This window comes from Symphalangus syndactylus, chromosome 1, assembly GCF_028878055.3.
Source record: "Symphalangus syndactylus isolate Jambi chromosome 1, NHGRI_mSymSyn1-v2.1_pri, whole genome shotgun sequence".
NCBI lineage: Eukaryota > Metazoa > Chordata > Mammalia > Primates > Hylobatidae > Symphalangus > Symphalangus syndactylus.
Window position 1 is genome coordinate 147,552,846 of NC_072423.2, and position 17,487 is coordinate 147,570,332.

The window sequence follows — 17,487 nt, forward strand, 5'->3', positions numbered from 1 at the left end:
GAAAAATCAGTCAGTAGAAATGGACCCAGAAACGACAGAGACGATAAATGACAGAACTTAAAACAGGTATCATAAATATGCTGAATGTGCTCAAAGAATTCAACAAAAAAATGAATATAATAAGAGAAGTAGGCTGGGTGCGGAGGCTCACTCCTGTAATCCCAGCACTTCAGGAGGCTGAGGCAGGTGGATCAGCTGAGGTCAGAAGTTTGAGACCAGCCTGCCCAACATGGAGAAACCCTGTCTCTACTAAAAATACAAAATTAGCTGGGCATGGTGGCGCATGCCTGTAATCTCAGCTGCTTGGGAGGATGAGGCAGGAGAATCACTTGAAACCAGGTGGCAGAGGTTGCAGTGAGCCAAGATCATGCCACTGCACTCTAGCCTGGGCAACAAGAGCAAAACTCCGTCTCAAAAAAATAAATAAATAAATAAATAAAAAGGAGAAGATATAAAAGAAGAGACTTACATGAAACTTCTACAGATCAAAAACGTAATTTCTAAAATAAAGATTTCACTGAACAAGATTACCAAGAGATAAAACATTACATAAGAAACGATCAATGAACGTGAAGATAAAGTAGTAGAAAATATCCAAAGAGAAGAAAGAAAATTTGAATGTATGAAAAATAAAACTAAAGAGTGACCTGTAAGACAAAGTTCAAAATTTGATGAAAATTGAAAGTCCACAGATCAAAGATGCTAAATGAATCCCAAATTGCCACATACAAAGAAACCCCAGAAATATGATGCTTTAAAAAAAAAAAAAAAGAAAAAGAAAAAAGGAGGCAGGGGCATATTCTGTATCCAGGAAAAAGTAAAATGACAGGCTTCTCTTTAGAAAATTTGTAAGTTAGAATAATATCTCAGTAAAATGCTGAAAAGGAAACAAAACTGTCAAACTGAAATTCCATAATTGGTTTAAAACATATTTCAAAAATTAACACAATAAAGATTATTACAGGCAAATGAATAAATAAACTCAAAAACCTCTGAGATGATTTTAACTTGCAAATCTACAAAACATTTTCCTCATTCAGGAAGAAGGAAAACAAAGCCCAAAGTGACCCTGCATATGCACAAAGGAATCAGGAATGCCAGAAATGATCAATACACAGGTAAGCTAAAGCATTTTTAAATCATAGTACCTTCTCACATTTGTCATTTCTTTAAAAATTAAGTGACTATTTAAAGCAGAAACAATGACACCATATTGTGATACACGTAACATACTCTATTTTAAAATGTATGATAGCAACAGCAAAAGGACAGAAAAGGTGTAATGTTATAAGGTTACTGCATTACAACTAAAAAAACAGTATTTTTTAAAAGACAAATGAGTAAGTTGAAACCTTTGAGCAATCCCTGAAAACTAAGTTAAAGGGCAACAGTGAAATAAAGTTGGAGTATATAAATAGTCCCAAAAAATGGGAAAAGAGGAAAAATGGATAAACAGACTGGACAAACCCAAAACAAATAACATGACTAGAGATTGAAACTCGATTTTATCTAAGTGTTCCAAATGTATGTTGTCTAAACAATCCAATTTAAAGTCATACTTTTGAGTTAGACAGTAAAAGATTTATATATTCTACAACAAAGTCACTTAAAATCATCACATAATTCATTTCAGAGTAATTAAAATGACTGAATTGCAGCCAAATAAATCAACATGGATGAGTTTTAGAAGATGTCAAATGATGTTTAGAAAGTAAGGTGCAGAAGAGTGTGATACCACTTCAATAGATAAAAGAGTGTTTTATTTAAAGATATATTAATATAGGGGAAACTATAAACTCAAGCAAAATCATGTCCACAAAATTCAGCCTCTGGGGAGGAAAGGGTAAATCAGCCTTGTTAGAAGCCAGAAGGAACATCAGCTGTAGCTGATAAGGCTCAGTGGCAGTTTCAAAAAAGTTAATTTCATTGTTCTGCTTCAATGTGTATTATATGAATTTATGTAAATGAATAAACTATATACCTATTATATAAATCATCACTATCACATTATGAAAGATATAGAAAGCCAAAAAAAAACACAAAAAAAGATTACATTGTAGATGCTTGAGACAGCCTCATTAAAATAAATGAGTCATTTTTTTTCTGAAAGGACTCACGAAAACCTTACACTTGTGTAATAAAGCAGAAATCAGATTTAATCTTAGGAACTTACTTCAAATTGATTAATCAACTCAGCAAACTCCTTTGTTTAACCACAGATTTCTTAATAGCTCATACTAAGACTTTTCCGGGTATATCTGCTGTAAAATACTTGGATTCACGAAAAAAATGTATTCTTATGGTACAGAACTTTTGTTTGCTCTTCTAATGGTAGTGGGGGAGAATTTGACGAAAACAGTGTTTTTAATTTTAATGTATCCTCATCTTAACAAAAGGAAGACATACTCTCCGGTTCCACAATCCTTCTTGGGTGATTTTTCAACACCACCCTTCTTCAGAATTTAATCTTTAAGAGGTAATTTCATTTTACTTTGATCCGCTTTTCAACTCTTTCCAAGTACATGTTACGTGCTACTTGTCCAGACTCTTAGTGAGATAAGCCTCTTTGTATTTTATTAATGATGTAGCTTAAGCTGCATCTTATCAGCACTACAGCCACTTATGTGCTGGTGTGATCGCAAGGCATGATTAGAGGTCCAATCCATGATCATACGTATTTCAGAATTTTTAATTTTAATAACTAACCACGTTTGTTAGATTTTAAATTATCTGGAATGTATGTGTGGCATTTTTTCCAACGTATATGTAGCATTTTTCCCATGAGAACATTTTATTCCCTATCTAGAATAAAATCAGGAATCAATTAGTTCTGTAAAACCATAGTTCTGTTACATTAATTTACATTAAAAAGTGTAGCAGAGTATTGATTGTATTGACTTTAAAACGTTAGCCAAATAGCTAATTTCTAAAACTAATTGGGTCATTTTTTATATTAGAAAAGTTATAGTCACAAAGTGATCAAACACAACTCTGCCAAGCTGGTTGTGTTCTATTTCATTAGGAACTACCAAGGAGAAATACCAGTATCCTGGAGATCTCTAAGGCTTTCAAGTATATCAGAGTAAGCACCATTTAGAAACATTTAAATGTTCTGGATTCTTTCCCACGGGAACAATTTCTGAGACAGGGATTTCATGCAGGACCTTTATTGGAAGTGCACTCAGGAATAGCTGTAAGGCAGTAAAGAAAACAAGATTGAGCAAAGGGAAAAGTTGAACTATACTACAATTGCTACATATTCATTAGCTGGGAATGACGGCCTTAAGCCTTAAAGGAAAATTAGAGTGGCCTGCTGCAGTACATGTTCACATGAAGGACACTCACATTCTCACAGGGCATATTTTCCAGCTTCAGGAGTGCGTTCATGTATCTACCCAAAGCCTCCACCATATTTGCCACATCTTTCTCATTTAAGATTAATGGTTTTCGGCCAGGCACTGTGGCTCACACCTGTAATCCCAGCACTTTGGGAGGCCGAGGCAGGTGGATTACGAGGTCAGGAGTTCCACACCAACCTGGCCAACATGGTAAAACCCTGTCTCTACTCAAAGTACTAAAATTAACTGGGTGTGGTGGCGGGTGCCTGGAATCCCAGGTACTCAGGAGGCTGAGACAGGAGAATTGCTTTAACCTGGGAGGCGGAGGTTGCAGTGAGCCGAGATTGTGCTATTGCACTCCATCCCAGGCAACAGTGTGTGACTCTCTCTCAAAAAATAGAATAAATAAATAAATAAATAAATAAATAAATAAATAAATAAATAAAGGATGTCATTGGTAAACTGGACTCATGATGTTACACAGGATGTGTTGATGGACCAGGTCTTCTCTGACTATATTATGACAGAGAAGAAGAATCAATGTAGTACTCAGCAAGACTTCGAATGTGTAATGTCACTGTGGTATGAAAAACTCTTTTCATTTCCTTCCTGATAGTACCGGAAGAAATTATGCCAGATCACTGGTCACATATTATGTACTCTAAGCTTCGTTAGCAAGTCTGGCAACAATACCACATTTACCACTGTAGCTATAAATGAGGCTTCTCCTCATTTAGGTTTATATTAGCCCACTGTTATCACCCAGAACCCATGAGCCAGATAGTGCAAATTACATGAGGATGTAAAGAGGACCATCGTCCCTGCATCATTTAGGCCATTAAAGAGAAGAACACTAGTATCTGCCATTCTGCCTGTGATACAATACAAATTTTATTAGTTTGGCCAGACTTACCATACCACTACAATAGTCTTACCCTACAGGCCAAAAAACAGTTACAATGTTTCATCAAGGATACAATAGGTTCACTCCAATTACACACATGGATCAGAGCAACAGCCACTTCATTCACACACAGAACCCACAAATCTACTGTGAACTAGACTTTGACCAAGATTCCATTTATTATCTGGTTTCCATAATCCCTCTTTAATGTAGGGGAGGGGTAGGATAATGCTTTGGTTTCCCTGGATAATGTACTCATACTCTGTATCCAGAAGTCTTTGAAATGTTTGAGTTTCTCCTTTTCCCAGTATATAGTTACTCAAGTTAACATTGTATTTCATTTGGTGATGACTTGAGGAAATCACTTCAGAGTACATTTGCTATGGTGTGTCAAGGTTCTTCCTGAGGGCAATGGTTCTGGGTCTGAGAATTAGTTCAGGTCCAGAAACTAAGCAAAGGATTCTGACTTTTTATTGGTGCAGTGACCTTAAGCGTCCTGAAGTTGATTTATTTTTCATCCTTGATTCTTGTTGTTGTTGTTGTTGTTGTTCAGATTAAGAAACTCAATGTTTGCCCATCTCTCTTACTCCTAGAAACACCATAACCTGAAACCTATCTCCAGAGCGTTCTGCATATCCAGCTTTTGGACTGGCTGGGGCCAGTGTTGTCAGTGGTAAAAGAATTTACCAAGGCAGTCTTAGGCAAAGAAAGGCAGATATATAAGAGAAAGTATGAAAATATGTTACAAGAGTGCAATGGGCTGCACAGCAGAGAAGGGCCTATCTGTAAAGAGTCAGGGGCTGGAGGCAAGTTTTATAGGATTGTGCTTGAGGGGCTAAGTGTGGATGAAGTTTGAACTGCTGGGGCTACATGCCTAAAGAGGTATTTGGGAACAGGATGTTGTGCCAGCAGGTGGTCTGTGTTTAGTTGTCCCCCAGAACAATTGTTCTCCCTGACCCGGAGCCCCTTATCTTACCAGGACTTTACAGCCTCCTGGATTATGACTTTCACATTTATATGATGTTTGTATTCATTTCATTATTTACAAGTAAAAATCACTGCCTAGCCTAATGACAGATTTTATAGTCTGTTACCAGCTAGATTTTATTATTTTCAGGTTCCATCATCTATTAAGTTTCCGCAAACTGGTCTCCTACTTTCAGTTCTAGTCTAAAGATGATAGCAACCACTGAGCTTCTTCACAATTTTGGTACAACTCTCACCAAAAAATCATTTATAACTATAGCAATTGTGGTACTTGTCAGTTTTCCTGGGTCTTTGCGTCGAACATAGTTGACTGGTAGATTTCCCAGTCTTCTGTAGTGTGCCCCTTTCTAGTCTGCCTATTTCTCTTGAGTTTTTGATGTCTTACTCAACATTCTATTTCATTGTGTGCCTTTTTTTTGATAGAGTGTTTTTATGTATAAACTCTTCCTCATCCAATTTTATTATTGAAGCCTCCTTAATCTGATGTCATTGTGTTCTAATGCTGTGCATCCTCTTCCAATTCCCGCTGATACATACTGCCTAGGGCCTACTACTCTTCTAGTACATAATTCCTTTCTTTCCTTAGCCAGTCCAGCACTTCTTCAGCTGGATTATGCTGTGACTTAAACTTAATTATCATTCTGGCGGCCAGGAGGAAAGATAGGGGCAGAGTCTGGGAGTGGGAGCAAAATGGTTCTCAAGACAGAGGCTTGTGCATCATTTTCAAGCAAGGAGAGAGAAGTATTAGCCGTTGATATGACAAAGGTTCTCAACTGCACTGACCTAGATGTATCAATCCAACATTTCAGTTTTCTGATTCTAAATTAGGGCTTTGGATTTCTGGGGTTGAGAACTGAATCTTCTCCAGAGATCAATTACTTTAAAAAGGCAAGCCCTGGGCCTGATCTTCAGCTTTGTCTTCAAAAGATGAAGATTTATTTATTATTTATTTATTTTTGTATACTACCAAGCGTCCTCTGATTTTCCCACTTTGCCTTAAACTGGTGATAATCATATCTAGTTTTTTATTGTCTTTTTTCAATGCACAGATTTTATTCAACAACCGTCATCTGTTTCCTTAGTCCTTAAAATTATTTCTTATCTTATACTTCTCAAACAATTGAAAATAATAGCATTCCATTTCAGTGCCATCCCATCTAGTGATAGTATTAACTACTTCACACTACAGCATAGCAGAGGAAGACCAAGCCATCGGGGTGTTATTGCCATCCAACCAGTGGGTGATCCAATTGACCAAATTTTATTATTATGCCTGCTTCCAGGAGAATGTCTGCTACCACCTATCTTAGATAAGGTTTCCTGGAAAGTGATTCTAATATGAGATTTGTCACCAAGAGGTTAATTGAGAAGTGCATTTAGGACCAGCATATGTGAGGAAGCAATAATAGTTGAATGAGCAAAAGGGAGGATTTGAACCATGTTACAGTTACAACAGAGACCACAGAAGACTCAATGGGGAAATTTTAGTCTGGGACGGCCCTTTGGTTAATGGCAAAGTTTTTGTACCTCTGCATCTACTAGTCATTGGATGTAAACTGTCTTGGGAAAAAAGGATGCAAACTTGTTTGAAGCAGCTTTCTCTTGCTGATGGCAACTCCTGATGGAAAAGGGCATCTGTATTAGTCTGTTCTTATGCTGCTATGAAGACATACCTGAGACTGGGTAATTCATAAAAAAGACGTTTAATTCACAGTTCTCCATGGCTAAAGTGGCTTCAGGAAACTTACAATCATGCCGGAAGGGGATCCAATCACGTCCTTCTTCACATGGCAGCAGGAGAGAGAAGTGCAGAGTGAAGGCAGGAAAAGCCCCTAATAAAACCATCGGATCTTGTGAGAATTCACTATCACAAGAACAGCATGGGGTAACAGCCCCTGTGATCTAATCACCTCCCAGAAGCTCCCTCCCACAACACATGGGGATGACAATTTGGATTACAATTCAAGATGAATTTTTTGGGTGGGGACACAGCCAAACCATATCAGCATCTATCAACCATGAGCATTCTGTAAAGCTCACATAACATTCACTTGATATAGCAACATGAAATTTAGATTCATATGATTTTAGGGGGTATGAATGAACTAAAGATTTTAATAGTAACTAAAATGAGTACATCATGTTTCCTAGGATGGATCTTAATTAGTTTATCTTGACAGGCCCATCCCTCCTTATGAAACTCATTGGATAGCACATGATTGCAAAGTGTGAGAACAGAAATAATGAAGTGTGATTGGATGCTTCTTCACTCTATGCCAGAGAATTTAGTCACTAATGCTGGGCATTTATTTTCATGGACTGAAGACCTCAGTCTTATTATTTCATAGTTTATTTTATTCTGAATAATTTAATTCAGATCACAGGGGCTATTACCCCATGCTGTTCTACTGATAGTGCATTCTCACAAGATCTGAAGGTTTTATAAGGGGCTTTTCCTCCCTTTACTCTGCACTTCTCTCTCCTGCTGCCATGTTAATTCTTTGCACTATTATCCTGTCTCTGCTATAGTTATTACCAGCACAATTATAAAGTATTCACAAAGACCAGTGTACCTAGCACAGAAAGAGTACGGGAAAGTAGTGGGAAATGAAATAAGAGACAATGGAGGGTGCACACATCATGAAAGCAAGTTTAAATATGCCAGCACCAGTGGATATCCCTTGGCGATATGGATTCTTGGTTTACCTACAGCTCTGAGTTTTCATTTTCCCTTTAATTTCATCCAATAAGTTTATTCAAGCTTGTGAAATCTTAGTTTTTTTAAAAGAGGCATTTGAAAATTATTTTATCCGAAGATTTTGTTGTTTTCAGGAAGGCATTTGATCTGAATAACTTATTTGTCCACTCTCAAAAATGGAAGTAGGCTGGGCCCAGTGGCTCATGCCTGTAATCCCAAAACTTTTGGAGGCTGAGGTGGGAGAACTGCTTGAGCCCAGGATTTTGAGACCAGCCTGGATAACATAGTGAGATCTTGTCTCTACATAAAATTTAAACAATAACCAAGCATGTCAGCATGAGCCTGCAGTCCCAGCTACTCAGAAGACTGAAGTGAGGACTCCCATTAACCCAGGAGGTCAAGGCTGCCATGAGCCATGATCATGCCACAGCACTCCAGCTTGGGCAACAAAAGAAGACCCTCTCAAAAAAAAAAAAAAAGGAAGTCACAACAGTTAATTTTTTAAAATCACCACGTGATATGGTTTGGGGTGTACCTACCCAAATGTCATCTTGAATTGTAGCTCCCACAATTCCCACATGTCATGGGAGGAACCCGGTTGGAGGTAATTGTATCATGGGGGTGGGTCTTTCCCATGCTGTTCTCATGATAGTGAATAAGTTTCACAAGATCTGATAGTTTTCAAAATGGCAGTTTCCCTACACAAGCTCTCCCTTTGCCTGCCACCATCCATGTAAGATGTGACTTGCTCCCCCTAGCCTTCCGCCATGATTGTGAGTCCTCCCCAACCACTTGGAACTTTAAGTCCATTCAATTTTTTTCTTCCCAGTCTATGTCTTCATCAGAAGCTTGAAATCGATGAATACAGTAAATTGGTACCAATAGAGTGGGGTGTTGCTGAAAAGATAATCGAAAATACGGAAGCGACTTTGGAACTGGGTGACAGGCAGAGGTTGAAACAGTTTGAAGCGCTCGAAGAAGAAAGGAAAATGTGGGGAAGTTTGGAACTTCCTGGAGACTTGTTGAATGGCTTTGACAAAAATGCTGATAGTGATATGAACAATAAGTTCCAGGCTGAGGTGGTCTCAGATAGAGATGAAGGAGAAGAATTGGAACAAAGGTGATTCCTGTTATGTTTTAGCAAAGAGACTGGCAGCACTTCACCCCTGCCCTAGAGATTTGTGGAACTTTGAACTTGAAAGAGATGATTTAGGATATCTTGTGGGAGAATTCTTTAAGCAGCAAAGCATTCAAGAAATGACTTGGGTGCTGTCAAAGTCATTCAGTTTTATAAGGGAAGCAGAGCATAAAAGTTTGGAAAATTTGCAACCTCACAATGCAATAGAAAATAAAATCCCATTTTCTGAGGAGAAATTCAAGCCAGCTGCAGAAATTTGTGTAAGTTGCAAGGATCCTAATGTTAATGCCCAAGACCATGGGGAAAATGTCTTCAGGGCATATCAGAGACCTTTGCTGCAGACCCTCCAATCACAGGCCTAGAGATTTAGGAGGAAAACATGGTTTCATGGGTCAGGCCCAGGGTCCCCATGCTGTGTGCAGCCTAGGGACCAGGTGCCCTGCATCCAAGGTACTCCAGCCGTGGATGAAAGGGGCCCACATAGAGCTCTGGCCATGGCTTCAGAGAGTGCAAGCCCCAATCCTTGGCAGCTTCCACATGGTATTGAGTCTGCCAGTGCACAGATGTCAAGGACTGGTGTTTGGGAACCTCTACCTAGACTTCAGAGGATGTATGGAAAAGCCTGGCCCAGGCAGAAATTTGCTGCAGGGGCAGGGCCCTTATGGAGAACCTCTGATAGGGCAGTGTGGAAGGGAAATGTGGGGTCAAAGCCCCCACACAGATCTCCTACTGGGGCACTGCCTAGTGGAACTGTGAGAAGAGGGCTACTGTCCTCCAAACCCAGAATGGTAGATCCATCAACAGCTTGCACTGTGCACCTGGAAAAGCCAGATACACTCAATGCCAGCCTGTGAAAGCAGCTGGAAGAAGACTGTATCCTGCAAAGACACAGTTTCCATGCCCAAGACCATGGGAACCCACCTTTTGCATCAGCATGACTTGGATGTGAGACAGACTCAAAGGAGGTCATTTTGGAACTTTAAGATGTGACTACCCCACTGGATTTTGGACTTGCATGGGGCCCGTAGCCCCTTTGTTTAGGCCAATTTCTACTATTTGGAATTGGTATATTTATCCAATGCGTGTACTCCCATTTTACCTAGGAAGTAACTAACATGCTTTTGATTTTACAGGCTCATAAGTAGAAGGGTCTTGCCTTGTCTCAGATGAGACTGCAATGAGTTAAGACTTTGGGAGACTGTTGAAAAGGCATGATTGGTTGTAAAATGTGAGGACGTGAGATTTGGGAGGGGCCAGGGATGAAATGATACAGTTTGGCTGTGTCCCCACCCAAATCTCATTTTGAATTGTAACTCCCATAATTATCATGTGTCACGGGAGGAACCCAGTGGGAGGTAATTGAAGCATGGGGGCGGGTCTTTCCCATGCTATTCTCATGATAGTAAGTCTCTCAAGACCTGATGGTTTTAAAAATGGGAGTTTCCCTACAGAAGCTCTTTGCCATCCATGTAAGACGTGACTTGCTTCTCCTTGCCTTCCACCATGATTATGAGGCCTCCCTAGCCATGTGGAATGGTAAGTCCATTAAGCCTCTTTCTCTCCCCAGCCTCAGGTATGTCTTTATCAGCAGCATAAAAATAGACTAATATGCCATGTCATTCCAGCATCCCAGCAGATTCTGAATGAGGTAGGTAGTGAAAGTGTAGTCATGTCTTCTGGATAAAGTCAAGGCATGTATCTACAAAATCCAATCACGGTGGAGACTGACCTGGCTTTTTTTTCCTTGAAAGATTGCCTGCATTATGAGCTTGCCAAATTATGTTGGCAGTACTACTGAGCCACACTGGAAAATTGGAAGCATACGAATTATATTTCACTATTTCTGTCACCTAGCCTTTTTGCTCATGTGTGCCATCTTCTGGCTTCTATGACTTTAGAGGAGAATATCCTTAGGTGATCTCACACAACCTTTTAGGAGGTCCAAAAAATAATTTAGTATGAAAAGTACCTTACAGTCTCAGAGAAACCCTTTGAGCATGTGGCCTGATCTTCCAGGGAAAAGATTTTCTTATGATCAAGATACTTGTTCTAGAATGACAGTCCTATTTCAAGTAAAAGAGGCTTAACAAATGATGCATGTCTCAGGAGCTGTCAATAACAATAGCTATCCATGACCAGGATTACGTCCATGCTGGAACTTGGAATTGGCTTGTGACTTGACTTTTGAAGATGAAGACTATTTTGTGCCATAAGGACCAATTTGGAATTTTTAAAATGTAGTTTTACTTTAGATTCTTTATGACTCTTTTGGGCCAGATTTTTAAAAATTAAATGAAGGCATCTTGTTTACAATCATTTTCTGAAAGAAGGATAATGGAAGATTAACTGATATGCATAAGGACAGAATAACTAAAATCACATAATACCATCCACATCCCTTTGAGAATTTGAGATAATAAAAAACATTCCACTTGGCCTTGGAATGCAAGTAGCCTGGAAGCTTTATATGAAAAAAATGAAAAAAATAAAAGAAAAAATTGGTAGTAGGGTGAGATGTGAAAGAATAAAAGATAGAGCACGAATCTGTAATTGTAAAATACTTAACAGCAGGAGGGATGCATAAAAAATATAGCATCTAGATCAGGGACAAATGGAAAAGAAGGCGATATTATTGCATTAGGTTCCCAGAGGTGCTACACAAATAGAAACATGTTTTCTAAATGGTGAAACAGGTATTGAAATGACTATCAGAACTACGAGTGTTTTTTCAAGATAAATTCGATTTACTAGTTGAATGTTTTTCTCTTCCTCTGGCCACAAAGGATATTGGGGCAACTTGAGAGAGGATTCAATAATGTATAGTCTGATAGACACTGAATGATCAGCCTTATAATCTAACTAGATAAGCACAATAAAACAAAGTCAGAGTGTCTTGCAAGTTGTCACAGGGGCAATAAACCGACAGAAGGACCTTAGTTAAGGCAGCAAGCACGGAGAAGTTTTGTTCAAGATTTCTTTCTATATTCCATTTCACGTCTACTAAATGGTGTCCAAAGTTGCAAAGGTGTTTCTACCCTAATAAGATAATGGCGAGAAACCATTCTGTATATTGCATGATGATCAGAATAAAACCCAAAGAAATATTTGTAGGGTAAAGGACAAAATGTGTGTGTCATTAAAAACTATATGATACAAAGACTAGAGAATTCTTGATTTCTAAGAGTGGAATTGCTTACACTTATGTGGGTGATTGATTTGGGTCTTTTAGTATGCAACAATATAAAACTAGCTTGTTGTAACAACATGGATAGAGCCGAGATGAAATTTCAGGATTAGCATATCTAGGATATCCACAAGAAGTGGGAGTTTAATCCGGGCATTTGGCCTATCAGAAGTTTGGGCTGGTAGTTAATTCTGAATATGAGGACTTCTTTCAATGATCTTCCTCACAGTAAGGGTCCCAGTACTAACCCTTTAATGAAAACCTCATCCAGTCTTCTTATACCCTGGCTTCTTTACCAACCCTGGTGATTTCCTCCTAATTTTTCTGTGGTCTCAAAGTATTGAGCTTATAAAGCCATGCATTTAGTTTTATTACTTTTTCTTATCATGGCGATCCATGCAATTTCGGGTCAGTTACAGAATTAACTTCAATTAATAGGTTTGCTTGCCAACTGATGTAGATGGACTTTTTTTTTTCCAAACAGACTTTTTATTACAAGGCATACTTTTAGAATGAACTGAAATAAAAATCATTACATTTTAGCATCAAGAAATAGAAATTTTTAGCTGACCTTACGATTTTAAAATTTGGTTATGAGATGCATTTAGTTACCTAAATGTAAATTCCACAGCCTAATGAAGGGCACATAACAAAAACAAATTTCAGTTTGGAATGGACTTATGATCATCATTGCATAGTAAATGCTGATGATAAACTAATAAAACTGGGAAATCAAAAAAACATCTGATCTATCATGACCTGGAAATTCTAATTTAATGAAATACGGATGCTACCTGTAAGAAATTCCCCACTTCCATAGTAGCCTCATTCAAGAAGTTCAAATATAATAGGGTCTGATGAGATTATGTGCCTTGAACGAAGATTTTATTATGTAGAATAACTGGAATATTTGACATTGGGGCACTAAGAGATCTATTTTGAAACAGTTTGCCTTTTTGTTCTTTTTATCCCTGTTTTAGATTTACATACTATTAGCTAAAAGGAAGTCCTTACACATCTTCCTTTTAATAATGGACAAGTGGAAAACATCTGAGAGGGTATTTTAAAAAATAGTAAGTTAAAATCTTCCTTAGGAAAATAACTTACCACCAACAAAAACAATGCATGAATGTGTTTCTTATTGGGTTCTTGTTGTGCAAATTTTTGTGTAAATACTTCCTTTTACATTTAAAAATTACTATTCAGACCAGACTCATCACTAATGAATAAAAAAACAGTAGTATGGCTTATTTTGGAGTTACCTCTTCTAATAGAATAAAATGCATGAATTCTCAGCCTGATTCTTAGCTGATTTTTTGAGCCAATTATTTTAGGACTGTACTTAGATAACTCACATTAATGTCTAAAGGACCTTGCTATGAATCATCAAGCAATGTCCTAACATATACAAATAGAAATATCCCAGTGTGCTTTTACCATTATGCACAGTGAAGAATTTGCAATTCAGTGTTTTCCTTCAACTAACTACAAAGCCTGTAAAGGTCTTAGGCACCTTTCATCTCTCCCCAGAGTTACTTATCATTTTTTTTTGTTTTATTGACACTGCTGCCCTTTAAATGTAACTAATTTGTACTACAAAAGTGGTTCATGGGAGGTTCTATGAAGAGCTTATTAGTAAAGCACTGTGGTTTTTTTGTTTTGTTTTTTAATTTTCAATGCTGACAGACCATTCATTGAACTTCAACCTAATTAATCATCTAGAAATCAGTTACAATATGTAATTGATAGCATTGTGGTAAGTTAATGTATAAGTTTCTAAATCAAATCACAAACCAAAGAGCAGCTGTTCCTTAAACCACGTTCAACTAGAAGGAAGAGGATGTAACCTGATTACACGTGACAACAAAACCCCATTTGTAGAAAATACTTTAAATTGATAATTATTGTAAACCAGCCCCCCTCCCCACACACACTTTTTAAAAATGGGTTAACTTTTCCATTTCTGTATGGCCATCGCTGGTTTTCTGACTAGTTGCCTAAATATGTTTCTCATATAAGCAAAACTGAACATGCTGCTGCTATTAATCATCATAAACTTTTTTAAATGTGGTTTTCTGGAAAACTGGTACTTTGGGAGTTTTATAATAACCCTTCTAAAGTCTAAGCCACCACATCTCCTCTGTGAGTTCATTCTAGAAAATGTGTTTTGTCCTTATCTTTAGTAATCCGAGACCACTCTAAAATTAAGGCCGTCAGGGAAATAGCAAACTGATGTGTTTTTATAGTGCTTTTTTCACACTACTGCTTGATTGACAGAACTTTCTGAAACATTTTTATCAGTCAAGATGAGCCTCAAGTGCTTCTGCATGACAGTATGCGGTCAGGCATTTGCCACATGTTAATCTTTTCACTAATTTCTTATACATGTTATCTTGATGAGAACAGGTATCAGTCAGAAATTTTCCATGTTTGGGCCTACTAAGAGACTGTTCATCAAGATAACTGGTTTTGTTAAAATTAAGCCATATCAGTTACGTTCATTTGTCATATTTGGTTTGGAAGGTGCCTGAGATACTGGTAAGGTATTGTGTTCTTGTGGTACAACACTAGGTAAAACTGAACCATTGTCTGTCCTGATTCTGTTTATATCAATTTTCAAAGCAGGATCTGATAAAACTAAAGGTGCTCGCTCTGTTTCACTGTGTCCATTAACTAAATCACGACTACTACAATTATTTTCAAAATTTGGCCCTATGTCAGCCATCTTTTGGTCTATCAAGCTTATATTTGAAACACTGTCATCAGAACGTTCATTTCCATTCTGAACTAAACTGTTTTCTTTTCCATACTTCCTATACATGTCTTTGGTTCTGTAGAATCTTTCCTTGATTTGCTAGGAGAAACTGACAGACTAATGGTTTGTTTCTCATTACTAGATGAATCCTTTTCCTGACGATTAGGATTGGAGTCTGTATGAACATCCCGAAGAACTGTCTCACTGGGTTGTGCAGACTATTCTGGTGTTTTAAAGAGTTCTGAGCTTCATGTTCATATAGCAGAGGAAGATCTTCCAAAAGCTCATGGAATTCTGGAAAACTACACAGCCTGAAATATCCTGTGACTTTTTGTATGCCGGGCAAGCTGGAAGGGCAGCTTAAATGACTCATTGCAATTAAAAAGCAAACAAAAATACACATTTGGATAGCTATGTCTATTAAGGTGGTCTATAAAATGCTGAGAATCTTCAAATTGCCTTTGACGAAATTTGCATTTTCCTTTGCTCCACTTCATTAATGTTTGCCGCACATTTAAATCACCAGCTGATGTAGATGGATTTTAACTGTTCTCAAGGCTTAAGTTGTAACTAGTATTCCAAATAGCTACTGCTGTTTCAACAATAATTTCAGAAGCATTATCAATGCCTAATTATTTCCATTCTGCATTAATCCTTGCTTTGTCTTTTCTTATTATCTTATTAATTTTTGTGAAATCAGCCCTTCTAGGCCATTTTTGTTCTATACAATCTCTTAAGGCACTTTGACCGAAATGGTTCTGTGATATTGAAAGTGATATTAAAATACACCATTTCCAGGTGCTGGGAAATAAGTAATAAAACTCTTTTTCCAAGAGTCCATGGAGCATGGAAGAGGCATATTCTGATGCAGGCCACGGGGTTCTCTGCTCTTATGAGGGTGGTGACTAGCGTACTGGTGATTGCTTTTGACTTAAAAGGTTTATGACCCCGAAAACCATGGCTGGGTGGTTAAACCAAAAGTTCCATGATGTGTATTTGTGTGTGTGTGTGTGTGTGTGTGTGTGTGTGTGTGTGTGTGTGTGTTTCAAGGGTGGTAGTGTTAATGCATGTAGCAGAAGGCAATCAGGCAATAATCCCTAGCAGGCAGTGTACACAGGAGCATTATGATTGCAAGGTTTTATGATTTTCGAACGACAAAATAAAAAAATACCCTCTTTACCCTCCTGTCTCCTGTTCTAATTAATGAAATGTAGTCACTGTGAGATGAAATCTGTAGGGACAGAGACCGTTCAGAGAAACAAAAATCCATTTGGTATTTTAAGGTCTGACTTCACATTTTTTTTTTACCTGGAAGTATGTGAAATTCCTCATTCACAGCTTGTGTGTATATTACAGAAGTTCTCCGTCACAAACAGAAGCAAACCATTGAGGCAGAGCATTTTCTTGTGCATGGAATCTGTTATACTCCTGAGGTTCTCGATTTAGTTTGTTAATACTTTATTCTGTTTAGCTACATATTTTTGAGTGAACAACTTATTTTTAAGGAATTTTTTAAATGCTGTGATCTTAATAAATTTACAGTATGCAAGGTTCACATCAGTGAAGTAGGTACTGGTTAGATTTTCTCCAGAGCTCAATTAAAACCAAATCAAATGAAACAATAGCACCGATGAATATATACTTTTTAAACTTAAATAACTTCAACATAGAAACAATTATACCTATTTAACAGAGTGCCTGGAGTCATGAAGTAGAATAAATCCAAGCTACATTATTTTAAAGTCAATTATCTTTTAAAGAAATTTGAATAAGAAAAAAATCCGTATGTCTTGTTATGGGTTGAATTGTATTCCTCTAAATGATATGTTAAAGTCTTAACTGAAAGAGAAATGGGATTGCTACAGATGTCATGTTAAGAAGTTACCATCCTAAAGTAGTGTGGATATCCAATCAAATGTGAGCCCCACATTGGAGCTTGGCCATGGGGGCTTAGGCCAGGAGGGTTCTTTGCTTCCCCAAGAAAGAATTCAAGGGTTACCAGCGGTGGAAGAAAACAGCTTTATTGAAGCAGCCGTGTTCCAGCTCTGATAGTGTTACAGCTCCACGACTGTTTCTGCAGAGCAGGACTACTCCCCTTGGCAGAGAGTAGCAGCTCAGAGCAGTTCTGCAGTCATATTTATACCTACTTTTAATCGCCTGCAGATTAAGGGGAAGTTTACGCAGAAATTTCAAAAAAAAAAAAATGGTAGTCACTTTGGAGTTGTTGGATCATTGCCACGGAAAAGGGTGGTAACTCCCAGGTCTTGCCATGGCAATGGTAAACTGACATGGCACACTGGTGGGCATGTTTTATGAAGAGCTTCTTCCACCTCATCCCTGTTTTAACTAGGCCTCAATTTGCTCCAGTGTCCAAGCCCCACCTCCAGAGTGGTATCCCGCCTCCGACCTCAATTGTAGTAATGCATCTGCAAGCTGAGGAAGACTAGAACTGCCAGCAAACACCAGAAGTTACAAAGAAGCAA

At 38.0% G+C, this 17,487-nt stretch overlaps 1 pseudogene; it reads right to left on the reverse strand.

The window, feature by feature from the left end:
* Nucleotides 1–14,546: 14,546 nt before the first annotated feature.
* LOC129489286 (zinc finger protein 654-like) lies at nucleotides 14,547–16,948 on the reverse strand (annotated as a pseudogene).
* Nucleotides 16,949–17,487: the final 539 nt, after the last annotated feature.